This window comes from Camellia sinensis, chromosome 9 (assembly GCF_055761805.1).
Source record: "Camellia sinensis isolate YWXY chromosome 9, ASM5576180v1, whole genome shotgun sequence".
Lineage (NCBI taxonomy): Eukaryota > Viridiplantae > Streptophyta > Magnoliopsida > Ericales > Theaceae > Camellia > Camellia sinensis.
This window is the reverse complement of record NC_138969.1, coordinates 46,270,757-46,276,503: the sequence shown is the minus strand read 5'-3', so window position 1 is coordinate 46,276,503 and position 5,747 is coordinate 46,270,757. Positions and strand designations below refer to the sequence as shown.

General features: G+C 26.4%; 1 non-coding gene across 1 annotated transcript; it reads left to right on the top strand.

Moving 5' to 3' along the window:
• Positions 1-1,627: 1,627 nt before the first annotated feature.
• Positions 1,628-1,699, top strand: TRNAQ-UUG (transfer RNA glutamine (anticodon UUG)). The gene has a single exon. It is a non-coding gene; the product is annotated as a tRNA-Gln (tRNA).
• The last annotated feature ends 4,048 nt before the right edge of the window (positions 1,700-5,747 follow it).

Genomic DNA, 5,747 nt, shown 5'->3' with positions numbered 1-5,747 from the left:
CCCCCTCAGTAATTTAATTTTTTTAAATACCAATTTTGCCCTCACTAAGTAAATTACATTGACACCCTCACATTTTAGAAATTACAATCCCCTCCCTAAGGTTTAAAGTAGCATTACCAATTGCCCCCTCGATTAGTATTAGTTGAAAAAAAAATCATTGAAAAAATTTTTGTTAGTAAAACTTTAAAATTTCTGTTTAAAAACCAACGTAAGCTCATTTTTTGAATTTACGTTTTTTCTTTAAATTTACAAACTGAGATAACCATTTATGAACCAAAAAAATTATCAAACAGGTTTTTATGGCAGTTTTTAAATTTTTTGTAAATATAAATTGAAAATTGAAGACGAAATGGTTACCAAACAGGATTCAAATGGTAAAAATATCGTAAAATTAACAAATAATTAAATAAGTTACCAACGTAAGAAATGACTTATTAAAAGATTCTTAGACTATATATGGTTTGATTTTTAGCAATTTTTTTTTTTTAAATTAAAAATTAATTTGGTTAAGAAATAAAAAATAAAATTGAAACAGCCATACGTATGTATATAACCTGCCCAAAAATTAAAATTAAAATTATTTTTTACTCTTAAATGATAATTATTTCTTATTTCTTAACCAAATTAATTTTTAATTTTTTAAAAAAAATTGCTAAAAATCAAACCATACATAGCCTAAGAATCTTTTGATAAGTCATTTCTTATGTTGGTAACGTATTTAATTATTTGTTAATTTTATGACATTTTTACTATCTGAGACCTATTTGGTAACCATTTCGTTTTCTGTTTTCAATTTATATTTACAAATTTTTTTAAAATTATCATAAAAACTTGTTTGATAATTTTTTTGATTTATAAATAGTTGTCTCAGTTTGTAAATTTGAGAAAAAAACGTAAATTCAAAAAATGAGTTTACGTTGGTTTTTAAACAAAAATTTAAATTTTTTACTAATAAAAAAAATTTTCAATTATTTTTTTTTTCAATTAATTTTTTTCCAACTAATATTAACCGAGGGGGCAATTGGTAATGCTACTTTAAACCTTAGAGAGGGGATTGTAATTTCTAAAATGTAAGAGGTGTCAATGTAACTTACCCAATGAGGGCAAAATTGGTATTTAAAAAAATTAAATTACTGAGAGAGGAATCTGTAATGAAATTTTAAATATCAGGGGAGAGATGTAATTTTCAAAAAGTGAAGAAAAAACTGTAATAAATATAAACCTTAAGGAATATCAGTGTAATTTACCCAAAAAACTAAAATAAAAATCCACTTGGACACAAAAAAAATAATAATAATAATAATAAAACAAAACAAAACAAAAGTGTTTGTTTTTCTCAACAAGTCCCTGCTCATAATTTGGTACAATTTCTTTTTTAATTTGCATTGCCTTCTAGCTTTGAAATAAAATAAAAATTGTACTAACAAACATTTTCAAAAAGTATATTAAAAATGTGTTTTTTAGCATTTGCCAAAAAAGATAATTCCATGGATCGTATGCTAGCTTGGTGGAATTACTTTAGTTTAATTTAATAGCCATTTATTAACATGTATATGAGTTTAAGCAATTAATTTTAAAAAAACAGCTATTGCTTTTTAAATATGTATTAGAATGCGAATGACAAATAGGTTCTATGGTGTAGTGGTTAGCACTCTGGACTTTGAATCCAGCGACCTGGGTTCGACTCCCGGTAGGACCTTTTTGGCATTTAATATCTTTTTTAAAACTCTTAAATGCTGCTTCCAAATCCCAATTTTTGAGGGAAGGTATCATTTAAATTCTAATAAATTAAAGGGTTTTTTTTGGGGTAATTAAGTCCCTCAATTTCAATTTTTATTGCCAAAAAGATAAGCTAAAAACATTTCATTAAGTCTTGTTTGAGAACATGCTATTCTAGTAATTTTTTAATTTTTTACGAAAAGATGTGCAAAAAAATAAAAAGAGTAATGCGACAACTTATAATGATTTTTTGACTGAAATATGTAATTGTCAAACGAGACCTCAATTTCAAATTTTATTGCCAAAAGGACAAACTAAAAACATTTAATTCATTAAGGACAAAATTCAAAATATTTTAAAAAATATAACAATAATACCCTCAACTTCTATTATTTTCTTACATTATCACAACTACCACCACCACACCGACCACCACCGGCCACCTAGCTGACAACAATTTTCCGCGCGACAATTGTCGGTCGGCAAAAATTTTCTGACAAGATTCACCGGTGATAGTAAAATTTTATTTTATTAGACAATAAGATTTTACTCTGTTAATTTGGACAATAAAATTTTATTGTTTGCACATTAACTTTTTGCCATTGTTACCACTAACTACCACACTTACTATAATTATTACCATTATTCATATAGATAATAAATGAGAAATCAGTCAGAACATTGAATTGACAACGTTAACAGTAAAATTTTATTCTATATTATAGTAAAATTTTACTATTTTGCTATTGAACATACTAAAATAACATTTCGTATGAGATCTCAAAATTAATATTCAAACTGATAATGACAAAAAAATGCAGTAAAATAAAAATATATACATATAGAGAGAAAGAGAAAAGGATAAAGAGAGCACATATATTTCCTCAAATTTGGTTCGATAGAGTAAAATTTTATTGTCTAAAAAACAGAGCATCATGAGGAGACAAAGAGAGAGATGGAGAGAATATAGATTTGAGATAATAGATCTTAGATTTGAGGTTGTCAATATTAGATTTGAGGTTTGAAGGCGAAGGATGAAAATGGTGGTTGCCGGTGGTATAATGACATTCTAAAATTTTAAAGTCGGCTTGTGGAATTTTCAGAATGATTCCATCAGTTGAATGAAACTTTACGAAAATGGTTGGTCTAGATTTAGTGATGAATTTTTTGATCCTAGAACAGAAAAACTAAATCACAACCAAACTTATTTTTTTCAATTTGGTTTGATTTAGATAGAAAGGTTTCAATCGTTTGGGAACAGGCTAATTTAGCCTTTGTTTGGGAACTTGGTTTGGGGCTAAAATAGCCACAAAAAACAAAATAGGCTATTTTAGCCACAAAAAACAAAACATCAAATCCAACCCATAATCATTACAATCCTCTCTCACAAAAAAAGTCAAAAAAGCCAAAAAGCCAAAAAGCCCTTCCCAAACCAGGCTAAAATAGCCCAGGCTAAAATAGCCAAAAAGCCAACCCACTTCCCAAACGGAGGGTAGTAACTTTTTGGCTATTTGGCTAAAATATGAGCTAAAAAAAACTAGTATGTTTGGGATAACTTTTTGACTTTTTACGAAAAGATGTGCAAAAAGTAGAGAGAAAAGAGAATCTTTGACTTTTTGGTATGGGTTGTTGGCTTTTTGGCTAATTTAGTAACTTTTTGACTTTTTGGCTAAAAAGTTCGGTTGCCAAACGAGGCCTAGTTTGGTTATTAAATTTTAGGAGCAGTACAGATTTGGCTCTTGGTTCACCTCAAAATTGAACCAATTTGGTTCATAAACATATCTCTACAATTAATTACAAAAGAATGAACCCTTTCTTTCTTTCTTTCTTTCTTTCTTTAACACTTGACAAGATATTAATGAGTTAATAAATTTGAATATTCCATATGCTTTTTCATAACCTTAAATCTCTTCCTAAATTTTTTAAAATACTAACCATTTTAATATGCTTAAATTTATGATCAGTCTATCATTGTCTCCCACCCCACCCCAAAAAAAATATATATATATATATATATATGAGGAGTATTTTAAGAAGTAAGTTAAATGTTACATCCTAACTTTTAACTCACTTTCTCTTTCATAAAAAAAGAGCTAAAAAGTCAAAAAAAAAAAAAAATCAAAAATTTAATTTTTAACAATGTTTTCAAAACATTTCTAAATGTCCTCCACCATTTAGTCATTTTCATACTTTATATTGATAGAAAGAGAAGATATTGAAAGTGGAACTTTCTTTTTCAAAGGTCATAGTCATAGAAGCAAATTTCCACTCTTCTTCTTGTGATTTTGAAACCTAATTTGAATTTGCTGGACAAGTTTGGTATCAACACAAAATTCAAGTGCTTATACCAAAATTAGCATTGAGCAAACCGATATGTTCGTAATTTTATTTTAAATTTTTTAAATAATATAAGCATTAATAAAATTTATTAACAGTTTTGAATAGTTTAATGATGGAGAAAAATCATTCTAATAATTATTAAACGTAACAGTTATAAGGTGGAAAGGAGTGACAATTACTAGATAGGAGGATATTTTTGAAAAAATAAAAAATATGATAGCATTCACACTAATTCAAATATTCACTTTATATAATATGAAAGGAATAATTAGACGACTTGAGTTTAGAAAATGCAACCCATTCACACATTTATAGATTTAGATGATTTTAAATAGATATAATTAGGATGATTCACAGTTTTGGATTGAGTTTTTCACCTTTATGGGGTGTTTATTTGGGCTTTTTTGAGCTAACTTATACCTTTTAACTTTCGAAAAATTATTTTGAACTGTTTAGTTAAACTTATTTCAAACAATTTCTGATTCTAATAATTTATTTTAACTCAAAAAAACTGATTCTGAGAAGCTCCTCACCCCTTACTTATGATTAACAGCTTCTGCTGTAGACATGTTAATTTATGGTTATATTCTTAGATTTTTTTTATTTTTTATTTTTTTTAAAATAGAAAAAGACCCAAATGGATTATACATTATTATTATTTTTTAGGGTGAATTACACTAATAGTCCCTATAGTTTGGGACTTGTGTCACTTTGGTCCCTGACTTTTCAATTGTGACACATTTGACCCTGAATTTTGAATCTTATTCCAAATAAGGACAATTGAAGATATCATTAGATTTTTCAATGGTAAAATTGTTAATTTGATAAAATATAAACTAATTTGACAAAAATAAATGTCAAACAAATATTTTTGAATTTTTAAAAATTATTTCTACCCACTAAAAATAAAATTATGTAAAATTGATAAATCTTTTAAACATTTATTTATTTTTTTACCAAATTAATTTTTATTATGTGTTTGGATGATGATCATGTAAAATTAATTTTAAAAAATTAATTATGTAATTTTTATCAATTTTACATAATTTTATCACCGATAAAAAAAATTTAAAAAATAAAAAAATTTTGACATTTATTTTTGTCAAATTAGTTTATATTTTATTAAATTGACGATTTTGCCCTTGAAATTAAACAATAGTATCTTCAATTGTCCTTATTTGGAACAAGATTCAAAATTTAAGGTCAAATGTGTCACAATTGAAAAGTCAAACACCAAAGTGATACGAGTCCCAAACTATAGGGACTATTTGTGTAATTTGCCTTATTTTTTATGAGAAATGTAGATAAGTAGTAAATAATAAAAAATAAAAGTTAATTGAAAAAATTACTTTACATTTTATTTGACAAACACTACTCAACAATCCAACAGTTACACTAAACAAATTAATGACTTTTGATTAAATTCATAATTTATAATCTATTTTAACAATTACACCAAACAGGGCTATATACAACACATGTATTGTAAGCTGCCATAACCCTATGAATTAAACACAATGACCATGACCTCTAAAAAAATATCTCCTCGTTTGGGAAGTGGCTATTTTAGTAGGCTATTTGGCTTTTTGGCTATTTTAGTAGGCTATTTTAGTTTTTGTGTTTGGGAAGTTGAGATGAATTTTATTTGAGTTGTTGTATTGAAAAATGTGTTGAAATGATGTTTGAAA